This window comes from Canis lupus, chromosome 28 (assembly GCF_048164855.1).
Source record: "Canis lupus baileyi chromosome 28, mCanLup2.hap1, whole genome shotgun sequence".
In the NCBI taxonomy this organism is placed as follows: Eukaryota; Metazoa; Chordata; class Mammalia; order Carnivora; family Canidae; genus Canis; species Canis lupus.
This window is the reverse complement of record NC_132865.1, coordinates 33,090,445-33,107,647: the sequence shown is the minus strand read 5'-3', so window position 1 is coordinate 33,107,647 and position 17,203 is coordinate 33,090,445. Positions and strand designations below refer to the sequence as shown.

The 17,203-nt window shown below is 36.2% G+C and overlaps 1 protein-coding gene and 2 long non-coding RNA genes across 3 annotated transcripts in view; 2 read left to right on the top strand and 1 right to left on the bottom strand.

Annotated features, from left to right (window-relative positions):
- Positions 1-4,662, bottom strand: part of LOC140620379 (uncharacterized) — a 28,564-nt gene extending 23,902 nt beyond the window's left edge. The window contains exon 1 of the long non-coding RNA XR_012020179.1: positions 4,612-4,662. This is a non-coding gene — a long non-coding RNA (uncharacterized lncRNA). The remainder of the gene's footprint in view (positions 1-4,611) is intronic.
- FAM110B (family with sequence similarity 110 member B) overlaps positions 1-17,203 on the top strand; it is a 223,991-nt gene that overhangs the window by 51,281 nt on the left and 155,507 nt on the right. The window lies entirely within an intron of this gene.
- On the top strand, positions 4,693-10,456 carry LOC140620008 (uncharacterized). The gene is made up of 3 exons (XR_012019763.1): positions 4,693-4,769; positions 7,432-7,991; positions 8,960-10,456. It is a non-coding gene; the product is annotated as an uncharacterized lncRNA (long non-coding RNA).

The following is a 17,203-nucleotide window of genomic DNA, read 5'->3' as shown; positions in this document are numbered from 1 at the left end:
CCAAAATGACCACAATACTTTTTATTTGGTTTTCCTGCCCCCTTTTCTACACTTCACAATGGCTCCACAGAAACACAGATGTTTGTCTGTCTTGGTCGCTCATGTGTCATCAGAACCCATAAGAATGCCTGGCACATAATAAGCTGTCTGTATATATTTTTGAATGAATGAAAGAATCTATTCCTTTAAGTTTTGACAATACATTCTCACCCAGTAAGCATTATAGAAATCAACACATTCTGGACAACGATAGAAGATTTTTCTCATTACCACATATTAAGAAGTATAAGGTATTTCCAATTAGGATTTCACCTTTTTGAAGTGCTGAGAATCTAGTGTGAATCTTAAGTACTTAAAAAATAATATGCATCCTCTAAAGGAAATCAGTATATGCAAACATGTGTTTAGCCCAGGCTACAGTTCACTGCTGTTAACATCTGGTTATGTATCATGAATCTATAAGAAGCTAACTCATACATTGAGCGAGCTGAAATTCTTTGTATATTTCTTTATCAAAATAAGTTTTAGAAAAATAATCTTGGTGAAGTCTCTTCAATTCTTTTGCATGTGTATATATGCTTTCTTTACATATATTTTTATATTTATTCCTCTGTGTTATACTTTCTGTATTGGTTGATTGTGAACTCTGGATGCAGAGATTATTTATCATTTTTTTCTTAGTATCATTTGCACAAATTTTGCCAAATAGATTAAAGAGAACTTATGATCTATGTTGCTGAATGGTTGAAAGCACAAAAAGGTGAGACTAAGAAAGTACCATATACCAATACTGTTGGCATAGTTCCCAGACTATCAGCGTGATTTTCTTACACTTGTTTTGTCCAGGGCTAACTCTTCATAGAGCTCTGCCTTGATTAAATAAATAAGAGAAAAATAATTGGAAATCTTTGGCATTTATACTGTTTGAAAAACAAACTCTCATGAGATATCAGAAAACATACACATGCACATTTTAATGAGATCTTCTATTTCAGAGTCTAAAGAACATCTGGTTCATTTGGGGACATATATCATAATGTTGAGAACATGGAGTGGCTAAAACCCAAGAGAATAAAGTGCAGGGAAAGTATATTCAGCATTATTGGAAATGCGTTTTATTGCAAAACAGTAAAGATTTATGACTGAGTCAGGAGGATTAGCAGTACAGTTTCCTCATTTTCTTTAATATATAAATTATGTTAATAATGGCTTTTAAAAACATCAGCAAGGTACACTATAATTTTTAAGTTACATAATAAATAGTGACTAGAAACATTACTAGACCAATTAAAATTTATATTTAAAATTCCCTCCTAAATGTATCTATAATTCTTTTTAGAGGTCTGTAAGGGTTTCCATCTTGCTGACCTGAATTTAATTACTGCTTAATGTGTTTTATGCACACGTGTTCAAAATTTTAAAATGTTTTCTACAGATTATTAATCAATATGTCCCATTTCAGGTCCAATTGAAAGGCATATGAAGATAAGGTGCACTAACAAGGAGTATAAGTTAGCTGTGCATTATTTCATGTTCTGAAATTTCATTTAACAGAGTACAAATATTATTCTTTTAGAAATTCATTTTTTGAGGATGGTTTCTCTGAGCATAAATAAAAGAGATTCATAATGTTATAAAGACAAAGCTAACTGGCCAATGTTGAGGTAATTAGCTAAATGTCCCCTATGGAAAATAAAATTTCTGACAAAAGATAATGAAGAAATACTTCAGGATTTGTAATAACTATTCTGATGTCAAATTTATAATATTACTTCTTTCTTCATGAGTTTGAAGAACATGAGTGGGATTATCATGAAATTCTCAGAGCCCTGGGGTTAGTATGGTGTCAGCAAGCAAGTTTTTCAGAGCCAGATCCTACTTGCCTTTTACCCAGGTGAGCTCCGTAAACACCATCTGTAAGACCCTTTCCCTCTAAATAAAGGAATATCTAAATATTCCCTTATCTAATAATATTCCCTTCTAAATATTACTAGATATTTAGAATAATTGCTTCTTTGGGGGAGGTATATATTGCAAGACTTTTACAGAAATATGGTAAAAGAAATCATAGGCAATGCTCCTCCAACAATTTTACATTTAGATAAGAATATTCTCTTACAGCAAGTTTCAAATTTTAAAACCTAGAACTTCTGGGGGGAAAAAAACACATTAAGCTGTCTAATAACAAATACCCCAGGAATAAATGACCTCTTCCACGACATTTCTCCCAACTTCTAAGTCCCTGTCTGACTATATAACTAGCATCCATCATGGAGCTAACTAGGAGAAAGCATCTGAGGAACAAATTTGGAGGGAACCCTCTAAGCCTAGTTTGAGGATGTCTCCATAGACTTTCTGTTGTCCAGATGTGCGCTCTTACTTCCAGAGGCTCCTCAAATATTCTTCTTGCTCTATACTCTGCTTTCTGGCCTTTTGGAGGCAGGGCCAACTTTACAGTTAGTAATAGCAGAAGCACACAATGTCCCTTGAGGAACATTGGACTTTTTCTCCAGAAATCCTTCTCCTTTATCCCCTTAAGACAACTGACATTTCACCATCAAAGAAAACTTCACACCTTTGGTTTTCCATACCAGAGAGACACCAATGGAGGGCTGTTTCCAGACTTAGAAGTCTAATGGAAACAAGGAATAATTCGCATGTTAAAAGACCAACTTGCCCGGTTTCCCATTTAACAAGGAAAGGTCCAAATACCACTTGGTTCGGTTTTTCCCAAACATCCATTAATATTCTGAGATAATATTTTTTAAAAATATGAAAGCTTACATTTGCATTGTAAACTAAGAATGACAGTAAATGATACTCCAAGACTCTAGGGCAAATTTTTACTAACTACTACATGCATAGGGCTCAAAGCAGAAAAAGAATCATAGGTTACCCCACATTCAAACCAGTATAGTGTGGCTGGGAAGAAGGAATTAGGAAAACATGTTGATTTCTGCTACATCATTCATTTCAACTTCCACCCCTACCACCCACCAGAGACTGAAACTGCCAGTAAAAAATACAGCCTGCATCCTAAAGGCAAACAAAACAAAACAAAACCACACACACACACACACACACACACACACCTTAAGAAAAAAACATTACAGGCGAGAGGAGAGAGGAAAGTCCTCAAAGAAATGCATACTAAGAGATCTTGTCTTTCATGTACCTAACCTGGACCAAAGAAGCTACTTTCTAAGCAATGAGAATGCAGGTAAAAGAGAATAATACAAATGCTACCTCTCACTTCAGTCTAAGAGAATGGCACTGAATAAATATTGTATCAATCAAGAAACTTTCTGTGGGAAATGACAGAAACCTAAATCACCTTGTGCCAAAGAGGGAATATTAATTTTTTTTGAAGATTTTATTTACTTATTCATGAGAGACACACAGAGAGAGGCCAAGACATAGGCAGAGGGAGAAGTAGGCTCCCCTTGGGGAGCCTGATGAGAGACTTGATCCCAGGACCCCAGGATCATGCCCTGAGCCAAAGGCAGATGCTCAATGACTGAGCTGCCCAGGTGACCCAAGAGGGAAGTTAATTGGCTCAGATATCTCCATGTATGGGTGGGTGGAAAGGACAGAGGTGAAGTTGGCCTTGGAGAAAGCCAGATACTACATCCAAATATCTTTCTTGCCTCTCTCCCTTTCTTACTCCCTCTCTCCTTCATTTCTTCTCTTTCTTCCTCTTTCACTCACCTTTCCTCCCTCTCTTCCTGTCTCCTTGGCTGCAGACCTTCCTGTCTCTGTCCCTTCCTTCTTCTTTCCTTCCTCTATGCCAGCTTTATTCGAAGTGCTACACCTTCCCCATGGGAAGGAAACAGGCTCCCAGAAGTCCTGTTCTCATATCCAAAAGGCTCTAACAGCAGCAAGAAAAGGAGCCTTCTCTGCCAGTCTAATCTTGAAGGACATTGAGAGGTTTGGCTTGGGTTACATGCCCATCTCCGTGACAGGGGAGAAAGTAACATGACCAGCATGGCCCGAGTCATGTGTCCCTGTCACTGTGGTTGTAGTGAGAGCACAGGGTAGCTCAAAGGAAGGGAGAAATGTTTTAGGAGAAAAGGTGAAAAAATCCTGTTTGTGCTTACTGCGAAGGCCTGCAGAGCATCAGAGCTTTGGCTAGGTCAGTATTAACCTCCTCTTCAGATATGGATTTTTTGTTTTTACAGCTTTATTGTGGTATCATAAAAGTACATTAAACTTCATGTGTTAAAATGTACAACTTGGGCAGCCTGGGTGGCTCAGCGGTTTAGTGCCCCTTCAGCCCAGGGAGTGATCCTGGAGACCCAGGATTGAGTCCCAAGTCGTGCTCCCTGCATGGAGCCTGCTTCTCCCTCTGCCTGTGTCCCTGCCTCTCTCTCTATCTGTGTGTGTGTGTGTGTGTGTGTGTGTCTCACGAATTAATAAATAAATAAATAAATAAATAAATAAATAAATAAATAAATAAAATATTTAAAAAAATAAAATAAAATGTACAATTTGATCAGCTTTGACATATGTATACTCTTGAAATCATCACCACAATCAAGATGACAAACATTTCTATCACCCACAGAATTTCCTCATGTTTCATTGCAATTCATCCTCCTATACTCCACTTACCTAGGCAGCCACAGAGCCTCTCACTGTTACTACAGATTAGTTAGTATGTTCTAGAATGTTGTATAAGCAGACTCATGCAATAAAGAATCTTTTTTGCCCTGACTCTTCTGACTCAGAATAATGTGTTTGAGAATCATCAATGTTGTGCCCATCAATTGGTATGTTCCTTCTTAAGGTTGAGTTGTATTCCATTATATGAAGGCACTGTAATTTATTTATCCATTCCACTGTTGATAAACATTTGTTGTTTTCAGTTTAGGCTATTATAAATAAAGTTGTTATGGGTTTTTGTGTATAAGTCTTTGTGTAAACAGTTGGTGTATCTTTAATTCTTTAAGAAACATGCGAATTTTTCCAGTGTAGGTATACCATTTCACTTTCCTATCAGCAGTGTGTAAGAGTTCCAATTGTTCCCCATCCTCACCAACACTTGGTATGACCAGTCTTTTAAATTTTAGCCATTCTATTCAGTGGGTATTTAAGGGTTTTTATGTTTTGTTTTGGGTGTTTTTGCATTTACCTGCTACACTGATGGTGAGTATCTCTTAATGTGTATATCATCCATTTTTAGACTATACATTCAAATTTTTTTGAGTTGTTTCTCTTGTCATTAGTCATAAGACATCTCTATATGTTTTTGTTATAAATTCTTTGTCAAATATATGTTATAAATATTTTCTCCCAGTCTGTGAATTGCTGAGGTATAATTTTTTTTAAATGAATATTTGGTGTTTGTATACTGTCCCCAGCACAGAGCTCCTAAAGCCTTTGGAATTTCCTGAATCAAATCATTCATTTGTCATGAATGACAATCATTCAAAAAGTCATGAATGACTTTTTTTTTTTTTGAGCACAGTCCACACACAATATTACATTCCTTTCAAGTGTACAGCATAGTGATTCAACAACTCTATAAATTATGCTATCACAAGAGTAGCTACTATCTGCCATCATATGTTATTGCAGTACTATTGACTATATTCCCTATGCTATTCCTTTCTTCCCGGTGCCTTATTCAGAACTATCTTTTGTTATTCATAATAAACCTCTTTCAACCACATTTGAGTATAGGCTAATGAAGTGACTTAGGATAAGGCCACTAGAAAGCCTCAGAGTGGAATAATCACCAGAAAGACCAAGTGATGAGATGATTGGAACTTTAAGCCCCACCCATCTACCTGATGGGAGGAGGTCAACTGGAAATTGAGCCCTATAAAAATTTCTGAACAAGGAGATTTGGAAAACTTCCCAATCCATGTCCTGGGAGGGTAGCATGCTCCAACTTCACTAGAACAAAACTTCTGCATTTTGGATCTTTCCAGACCTCACATTATGTATGTTTTTATCTAGCTATTCATTTGTATCCTTCACAAAAACTAGTAAACATAAATAAAGGATCTTTTTGAGTTCTGTGAGTCGTTGTAGAAAATTATGAAACCTTCAGAACGTGTCCTTAGGACCCCCAATTTATAGCCAGGTGGTCAGAAGTATGGGAGGTCTGGTGCCTGCAGCTGGCATCTGAAGTCGGGGGGCAATCCTATAGGACTGAGCCTTTAAGTTATGGAATGTGTGTTAACTCTGAGTAACCAGCGTCAGAATTGAATTGAATTGTTGAATACCCAACTGAGTATCTGGAAAGTTGGAGAACTGGTTGTTTGTATTGAAGAACACCTCAAACTTGCCTTTTCATTTTTCTTAATGGTGTCTTTCAAAGAACAAAGGTTTTGCCTTTGTTATAGTCCAGCTTATCAATTCTTTCTTTTGTTTTTCATGCTTTTGGTGATCTAACAAATGTTCGCTTATTCTGAAATCTCAAAGATTTTTTCCTATGTTTTCTTCTTAAGATTTTAGAATTTGGGTTCATATTTAGCTCTATATCTATTTTGAGTTGACTTTTGTTTATGATGTGAAGAGATGAGGATTTTTTTCTTTTTTTATTATTTTTTTAATTTTTACTTATTTATGATAGTCAGAGAGAGAGAGAGAGAGGCAGAGACATAGGCAGAGGGAGAAGCAGGCTCCATGCAGTGGGAGCCCGACGTGGGATTCCATCCCGGTCTCCAGGATCGTGCCCTGGGCCAAAGGCAGGTGCTAAACCACTGCGCCACCCAGGGATCCCAGATGAGGATTTTTTTTCTAAACTAATATACAATTAGTTCATCACTATTTGATTAAAAGTCTTACCTTTTCCACATTTAATTTTCTTAGAACCTTTGCCTAAAATAAATTGATTTATATGTGTGGATTAAGTCACAGCACATGGGAGTAATAGTGCCTCAGCATACCTCCAACATTCCAGACATACTTTTTACTCTGTTCCATTCATCTGTATGTTTATCTTTTCACTAATACCAAACTGTTTCAATTACTGTAAAGTAAGCTTAAAATCAAATAAGGTAAGTCATACTTGTGAGAGATTATTTCTTTCAAAATTGTGTCATCTATCACAGGTCCATTGCATTTTAACACATGTTTTCAATTGGCTTTTAAAGTTTATAAGAGAAAAGTCAACTGGAATATGGATTAGGATTGCATCAGATTGATACATCACTTTGGGATACTTGTATTTTCACAATACCGAGTCTTTTAATCCATGAACATTGTATACATCACTCAATTTATTTAGGTAATGTTTAAATTCCTCTATGCCATGTTTTGTAGCTTAGTGTGAGGGTCTTAAATTTCTTTTGTTAGATTTATTCCTACATTTTTGTCTCTGTCAGAATTTTACATATCTATCCATTTATAATAGGAATTTGATCTAATGCAATTATAATGCAATTCTCTAAGGCTGTTGTTTTGTGTTTAATGCTGGAACAGAGCAGTTAATTCTGAATGGAAGATAGACATAAAGTGAGGAACGGCAAAGACAAGCTAAAAGCCATGAATATAAACTGAAACTGAAAAGTATCAGGAAGATAGACATAAAGTGAGAAACGGCAAAGACAAGCTAAAAGCCATGAATATAAACTGAAACTGAAAGTATCAGTTGTCTGAAACCCATGAGGACATACTCACTGGACCCTTATCAGTTCTTATTGCTTCCACCATGGTGAATTGCATGTCCTACAGGAGAAGCTGACACCCTGAAGAACGGAGTTAAATCATATCTGGTCATCAGTAAGAGCAGAAAGAGGATTTAAGGGTAAGTGGAAGAGTTGCAGACCTAGTAGTTGTTGCTCTACACCAAAGAGATAAACAAGCAGGTGGACACCAACATGAGTGAGGTGCAGAAGCTGTTTGCCCCAACCTCTCAAGCAAATACACAAAAAAGCTACTACTTCACTTCTGTATTCCAAATATTGAATGAAAATATGACTATTATTTGTCTGAACTGGAAATATTCTGAGAAGGAAACCCCAGGAAATATTCCACCTCAGGTGAGTCTGACACATTACAAAACCACACCAGTTCACTCCTTATCAACTTGCCATCCATACATATGTCTTCAAACCATACTCAATGTCCAAATACAAATAATAGCAAAGTCACATTCCTACCAAACATGAAGCAAACAATAAAAACAGGGTAAGACATTCCCCCAAGATGCAAAGAACTTCCTGAGTCTTGGATTGATGTTCATTCTTCTTCCAGATGATTTACACTCCTCATTTGACATTTTGTAACTTAAATATTGAAATATAAGATAAACTATTATTAACATATCTTATGTTAACTAGGAGACTAGGAAAGATTAAGAAAACAAAAATATTGGTTAATATAAGCACTCATATCAAGACAAGAAAAAATACTCAACTATTACAGTACTTAGTTCTTTAAATGTTTACATGGTAATAGCTGGTAATTATAACTAAATTATTCTGCTATCCATTCAAAATTCCCTTTGCTTTCAGAAAGTACATCAGCTGGTAGTGGTTGGACACTCTTGAGTGACCCAAACCTTCATTCTTGAATGCTCTGGTTATTAGCAATCTTGCCTGAATTGGGTTTTTGTAATTTCCAATGACTTTAAACTCAGGACATGAAAGTACTAAGAAGTGCCCCCAAGGGATCTCTTACATTCCAAGCATGCTGTTCCCCTACCCCCACTGTGGAGTAACTACTCGATTGTTCCTTAATGGTCATGATAAATCAATCATCCCAGCCAATTTAGTAACAACTTTCTTTCCCTGTTAGTTTACTGGCTAAAGCATCCCAAAGTGGCCAGGTAACAGTATTAACTTCTAGTTTAGTGGAATTATTGTTGTTCTCACTGGTGGAAGCATTCATCTTTTGGAATTAAGATCTCCAAATAAGCAGTATCTATAGTTGCAGAAACAGGAAGTACAAATTTTTCTTGTAGATCACCAAGAGACAGAGTAAGACATTTCCAATCCCTCATTCCTAGATGCCTGAATCCTGAGTATGGAAGAAACAATTGATTTGAAGTACATACTGCATCCTGGAGGAGGTTTTCCTACTTATCCTACGTACTGCCACCTAACTGATGCTATAAACAAGTCTTCAAAAGGCCAGTTTGCCTGTTGCTTCGGGATAGTGGGAAACATGCTAAGACCAGTTAATTTCATGAGACTGGACCCATGTCTGCTCTGCATCTGCTATAAAGTGAGTTCCAACGATCAGAAGCAATGATAAATGGAATAGTATGATGGCAGATAAGGCATCAATAAGTCCATGGATGGTGTTGACAGAAGTGTTACAGTCAGGGAAGGGAAATTCATATTCAGGGTAACTGTCTATTGAAGTGAGAACAAAGTGTCTCCCCTTCCAAGATGAAGTAGTTTAAAGTAATCAACTTGCCACCGGGTAACTGGCTGATCACTCTGGGGAGTTGTGCCATAGCTGGTACTCAGTGCTAATCTCTGTTACAGGTTGGACATTCAGTAGTGAGTGGCTGCAGTCAGGTCAGCTTTGGTGAGTGGTAGGCCATGTTGCTGAGCTCATGCATACCTTTCATCCTTGCCACTAGGGCCATTTTGTTCATGAACCCATTGGGCAGTGACAGGAGCAGCCAGGAATGAAGGTGCCTGGTATCTATAGAATGGGTCATCCTCTTCACTTGATCATTAAAATTCTTCTTTGCTGATATCACTCTTTAGTAAGCATTCACATGGAACACAAATAGAATGACATTCTTCACCCATTATATCAGGTCTACCCACTGTTCCCTTCCCCTGGTCACTGGCACTAGTACTACTGTGAGTAAGAGCCTCCTTAAATTGTGTGTGCTAGGGACCTCAGTTGTCTCACTCACCCTAGTCCTGGCCAGGGTCTATATCTCCATGTCCAAACTACTTAAAAGACCAAGAAAATTCTGTCTACAAACTTCTACCATTTATTTTTAGAAATTGAGGAAAATGGGAAAGATACCAGAAGCCTGAAGAGGATTAACTATTGAGCAATTCTGCCCAGAAATTTCAGAAACCATTCATTCATGCATCCCTTTACATGACATTGATAGCATGCCAGACTGGGCAATTTGGACTTTATGCTGAAGACAGCAGGGAATCATTGAAGAGATTTAAGCTTATGAGAAAAGGCTGATGTCATTAGATTTATAGTATTCATAGAAGTCTCTCTGATTGCAGTATAGACTATGGAACAAAAGGGGAAGGGATCGAAAACAGGGAGGACCTATTTTTTTCCTGAATGAACGTGGGAGAAGTGATAGCCATTGTGCCTCAATAAAGCTTATATGAAAAGAAAGAGTGGTCAGTTTTTCTCAAGCTACCCAGGAAGATACTCAAGGGCTGAGGATATTGAAGTGGGAGCCAAAGAGAAGTTTCAAGGATGGGATAATAGTTGCAGAGTCATAGAAAAATATATAGATAACTAATAGATGAAAAAAAAGGGTAAGGTGTATTCTAGATAAAAGCCACCTGATGATAGAGGGTCTAGTTTAGGAATTGACTGAGTATGGAAAACAACTTTTTTCACCAAACCATGAAAAATTCTAGTGCATTCCATGGGACTCACATTTATGTCTGAGTTCTAACTGTTCTATTTCCTATTTATTGTAATTAATTCACCCATCAGGCAATTAATTCACCCATCCACTCCCAGGCCCAGGTAGTTTTAAGGCACAATAACTGTGAAAGTTGTTTAGACAATTATGTAAAATCCAATTTTAAGCCCTCACATATTAAGTGCTCATAAACAGCAGTTTTTGTTACAAGTATTAAAAATGGTACCTTGAAGAATTGTGTAGTTATGTAAATTTGTGAATCCCTCTCTAAAACCGATAATTAATGAATGTTACCCTCAAGTAGAATCTTGAATGACACTATTTTGGGGTTTCTCTCGATTTAGATTTATTCAAAGTATTATCAATTATTTCAATAAATCCTAGAATATAAGCTTATTAAATTTACAAATAACATCAAGGCTGGAGAAAAAGTATATTTGATAGCAAATTAGAATTCAAAAAGGAAGCAAAAATGGTAGAAGCCTAAATCATTAGGTACTGTTAGCAGAGTTTTAAAAATAGTAAGAATATACCTACATTAACTTTATTTCTGCTTTTCAAACACAATGGGTTGACTCTTGCATTGCAGCCTTTTCACTAGTTTTTTCCCTGCCAGGAATGTTCCACTTGCTTGGCTGGCTACACTGTGTCATTCAGATGGCAGCTCAAAGTATCTTTTCTGCAGTGGCTTCCTTGCGCACCCCATCTTATATAGCACTATCCTCCTACCTAGCAGCAAGTTATCATATCACTTTCTATCATTGTTTTCATTACATTTATCAAAGTCTAACAGATTTTCATTTCATAAAGCTCATTTGGAATACGGCAGGTGTTTCCTTTGCCTAACGAATATTTCGAATATTTCTCTGATAAGATTCTTTGATAACATTCACAAACCCAAGGCCCCACATATATACTGTTAACTGGACTCTGTCTAGACTCTGCTGGTCCCATACTCAGTTTTCTTCCTTAATTTCTAGAAGTAGCCATCTCCAAGCTAGAGACGCAGCTCTTGGTGAAAGCAGAGAGAACAAATAGGGAGGTCATTGTCTCCATTGTCTGTTCTCTGAATGGTACAGACTCTTGTTTTCTCCTTTGGCTGGCAGGAAGTGAGGGAGAAATTGCTGGATTCCAACCATTATTCCTGCCAGTGGCATCCCTCCATTTCATCTGACCAAATAGCTTCAGGCTAGCAACTGTAATTCTTCATTCAACTCCACTGATCCTTTTTGATACCTTCTGGAAAACTGTCTCAGAAAATGGTCTAATTGTTGTAGTAGGTTGACTGACAGTTTGGGTCTTTTCATTCTATTTTCAGGATCTTTATTTCTTTTTTTTTAAAGCTAATGGGAGTCACATAGGGGCTACTATCCAGACTACTTTTTAACCACTTCAATCTCCTCACTAATATCCTTTGTATTTCTTTTATGTGTATTGTTGGCTACTTCAAAGTAGGCTATTTGTTGTTCTTTTAAACACACAATAATCACTTTATACTTAGACCTCTTTAGTTTCACCTTGGAGATTTGGTTTATTGTCCGAACCTGATGTGATCTCTTTCAAATCTGTTTCATAGTTTTCCTTTAATTCTATGCAACTTTGTGCTGCTTGAGATGTAATAGACTATGTTCATATTTAGACATTTTGCAGTGTTAATTTAACTCCTTTCTTTGTATGTTTTAATACAATTTTAATTGAAATATAACTGGCATTCCAGCATATATTTACATATATTTAATTAAAATGTAACATGTAAAGATTTATATGCTTATATATATTTCATTAAGGTATAATTGAATATACAAATCTTGAGTGGAAGCTTGCTGGATGAGCACAAAGTGAACTTCTATGTAGTCACCATTTATTAAAGAAACATCAAATTGCTAGCACCTCTTAAGCCCTCAATGCTGCTTTCTGATTATTAATACTACCCCGATCCCCCAAAGAAATCCCTTCTATACAGACTTGTAAAGGCATAGATTAAAGACCCTATTATTAAACATTATATAAGTGGAATCATAGTACACATTCTTTTGTATCTTTTGCTTCTTTTGCATTTGAGTTTCACCCTTGTGGTTGCACATATCGGCAGCTTATTTATTTTTATGCTGTAGAGTATTCTATTGTATGGTATGAATATACCATAGTTACCTGTCCATGCGACTATTGAGAATATTGGTTTTTGCCAGTGTTTGACTCTTACAAGTACTGCTGCTTTGAGCATTCCTGTGAATGTCTTTTGGTTCATGTACCTACACATTTCTTTGGGGCATATATGGAGAAGTAGAATTGCATTTGTTAATCCAATGACCTACTTCTGATTCCCTAAGAAATTATGTTTGCTATCTTTAAAATGTGATAATAAAAATGAGGCAAAACAGAAAGCAAGGGAAAGGCTATTTCTCAGACTTTGAAGTGGAACTTTTTCCAAATATACCTACCATTCCAGTATCATATTGACTTTCATGAAATAAAAAGAATCAAAACTATCTCATATTCAGCTTATGAACTGCTGAATGAGGTGGGCCCTCATTAGTGAAATAATGGTTTGCCAGGGTGTTTTCATCACTACAGTGCTTAAGCAGAGGCCATCAGCCCATGATGAAGTAGGCACTTTGAATATGTGATTGGACTACACATCCTCTCAGATCAAAGGCTGAGATTATCTGACCCTCCGGACTTTTCCTTTTAGTATTTCTTTAGCCTATATTATGTTGCATTTTCTGTTGTCAGTATTTATCAGTAGGGTTATCATTTTTCCTTATTTTATATCATCCTATCTCTAATATACAATCCATTTTCAAGTCCTATTGGCTCTGCTTCAGAAATACAACTCAAATTTATTAAATGTTCCTGCATCTTAATTATTGCCACCATGGTGCAAGCCACCATCTGCTTCCCTAGACCACTGTGAAATTTCCAAGCTGGTCACCCAGCTTTCATTCTTAACTATCCCACCACCTCTTGCAAATTTGTCACATCTCAGCTAGAATAGTCTTGCAGGAACATAAGGCAGATTATACAGCTTTCAGGAGGCATGCAGAATAAAATGTAAATTCCTTACCAAGGCCTTATTTCTTCTCCAGCCTCACCTCCAACTTTTCCTTGATCACTAATATCTAGTTGTGCAGGTCATCCTGGACATAGACCATGGGGTATGTCCCAATTAACTCATTGTAAGTTGAAAATATAAGAAGTCAAAAATGTGTATAATACACCTCACTTACTAAACATCATAGTTTAGCCTCACCTACCTTAAGGGTGCTTAGAACACTTATATTAGCCTACAGTTAGGCAAAATCATTGAACACAAAGTCTATTTTATAATAAAGTATTAATTCTCTCATGTAATTTACTGTACAGTGTACTGAAAGAAAGTACACTGGTTGCATGGGGACAGAATGGTTACAAGCGTGGCCCTTATGATCACGGGACTGCCTGGAAGCTGTGGCTCTTTGCCCCTGCCCACCATCACAATAGAGGAACCTACTGCATATCACTAGCCCAGGAAGAGCCAAATTCAGAATTAAAGTACGGTTTCCACTGAAATTGGATATGGCTTTTAAACCATCGTAAAGTTGAAAATTCATAAGTTAGACCATTGTAAGTCAGGATCCAATGTACTTGTCTTCCTTTTTCTCAAATACACCTACCTCATTCCTCCCTCAGGGTATTTGCATAGCCATTCCCTCTGCTTGGAATACACTATCCCCTCATTTTTGCATGGGTGGTTCCTCAGACATCATCTTCCGAAGGAGACCTTTCTGACCACCTGATCTAACTCAGCCCCACCCCTTTGCAGTCACTGGCTTTCTATAGCATCATTCTGTGGAAAACAAGAACAGTCATCATCATATAAAAAGATCTTATACATTTTTATTATTTGATTGCTTCTGCTCTCCTACCATGAGAACACAGTACAAGAACCTGGTCTACTTGCTTCCTGTTGTATCACTGTAGAGAAACTTTGCAGTGTATGTTGCTTGAGTGATTGAGTAATTTGTCAAACTACTGAATTAGTAAATTCACTATGATATGATATGCTCATTTTTTTATGATACACTCATTCTTTCTGCATTCTTCCTCTAGTGTCATCCTCCTAATTCTGACTTGTTATTGTAAAAACCTTACATGTAATTTATGCTTGTAGTATGCTGAGTACATAACTGCTGAGGTCTCATCTTTCTTCATGAAATCTATTTATACACAATCATATAAACATTATCTTCAGCATATCAATATTTTACATTTCTTAAAAAATGTTTTAGATTCTTTAATCTTGGATCAGTTAAATTGTCATAAATGATCTGCCTGTCATTTGGTGAAGCACCAACAATATACTATTGCTGCCACCCAACTCATCTTTTCAAACACCTGGAATTTCTCTGCTATAAAATATAATTCTTAGATTCTCTTTTAAGTGTTCTGAAGCTTTTCTTATCAGTGCAGAGGAAAGAAATCCAAGTGAAATGACCAGAAGCTGGAACTCTGCAGGCATATTTGTGGCTGGGTTTATCCTACTACTTGTACATTATGTGATTTACCTCAACATGTGGAAAAATCCAGTAAGTCCTTCATTGCTTAGGGTGTAGTTAGTGTCTCATGTAACTTAGATGCTTTATTCTTTTTACAAATATCTCACGATAAACACACAATATGTTGAAATCCATTTTGAATAATTCATGTCTATTTGCTTAAAGAAACAGAATGTTATCTATAAAAACTTTTAAATAAGCATGTTTCTGCATCCCTTTTACCTCTACTAAGAGTGTTCCAATCCCATAAATGTGGGGAAAATGCCTTTAGGTTTATTGAAGTCATTTATTCATGGGAGTATACAGAATGAATCAGACCTATCTATCAGGAAAGACAAAAAGAAAGAATTCTGAGTTGTGACTATACCAGATTTGCTTACAACAGGAAATGTACAACTTTTCTACTTCAGGTAACATAATTTCTCTACTATCGGGGTGATAAATTAACGTGTACAGTGCACCCAGAGTTTATGCCTCACTTATTACATTTTTTAAAAAATAGCTCTAAGAAGTCATCAAAATATTTGGTTTAGTTTTCCTGACACTTTCAATGACCTCATCAATTTCACTAATAAGAAAAAGAATTCTTTTTGTATTTAGTCTTGAGAATTAAGAGGATCTTAAAGATCTATTGGTTTATTTTCTTTGGGATCTTGAGGATTCATGAGGGCTTACTATTATTTTGCTATATCTATAGTAATATTAGACATACTAATCTGAATATAAAATTAAGATGATCTTAAAAATAGGCTAAAACTTTTCCTTACTCCAAAATCTCAAAGTTGTTTTTTATGTACAATTTTAAAACATCTGTTTTATATAAAAATTTGTTGAACATTAAATCACATAATTATGATTCATATTACTGTATATTTCTATTAATCCTGCCTATTTCTACATTTAAAAATCTTATTTTACCATTTAATTATGCCCATCAACAGAGGTCAAAAAGGGGGCACCTGAGTGGCTCAGTGATTGAGTATTTGCCTTTGGCTCAGGTCATGATCCCGGGTCCTGGGATTGAGTCAGGCATCAGGCTCCCTGCAGAGAGCCTGCTTCTCTCTCTGCCTATGTCTCTGCCTCTCTCTCTGTGTCTCTCATGAATAAATAAATAAAATATTTAAAAAAAAACAGAGGTCAAAAGTACTCAGCAACAATATTTTATATTCAAGTTAGTACTAAAAGATCAGTGACTCTCTTATGACCATCTAGAATCTTTGGAAACATTGTTTAGAAGCAGTCATCCAACTGGCTGGTGTGTCATTCACTGATGATTCTTATTCTCGTCATTTCTGAAGTTAACTTCCTGTTTTAAATATTTGTTCACCATAGACCCTTAGAGCAGTTATCAGTTCTTTGTTTTATTTACAATTATAATTTCTCTAACAGAAAAATGCTATGCTCCTCTTTTTAACCCTCTCTTTTTATAAAGTCATATTAAAATTTCATTTCCTCAAGGAAATTTTATAATCAGCCTCCATCTGACTTCTCCATACAGCATCTGTTTGGTACTTATTTGAAACTGATCTTGCATTATATTTATTTGGCCTTGTTATCCAGTTTTTTCATGTGTATATTCTATTACTTTAGGAAATAAAAAAAATTACCCATGGATTGAAATGACATCTTATAATTTGCTGATAACTCTGACTCCTTCCAGCCCTTTTGCATTAGATGCACAATGCACTCTCTACAATTTCAGTAGATCATTGGAAAATCTCTCATATGACCAAACTCATAATAGATGGGCACATCTCCATAAATTATGCAATCGCTTTACTCTAGCATTGCAGTTAGGGCAGAAGATTGCAACCTACATGGCCCAATCTATTCCTCATGCAATAATTTATTAAAACAGTCTCTTAAATATAATAAGCTTCTCCATTTAAATAGTTTTGTCCTTTAAAAGATTCAATCATTAAGAACAGCAAGGGCTTTCCCATGTAATTATTAATACGTGTTCATACATAGAGATAGGCAGATAGAAGCTTATGAACAACAGTTATTTACTCATGTCTTATAACATTTTGCAAAGTGATTTATAGTACACTTAGAGTTAAAGCATTAGATCTATTGCACCAGAGATAAAAGCAGAGTCTGTGTGAAGAAAGATAAGGGGAAAATCGCAAAA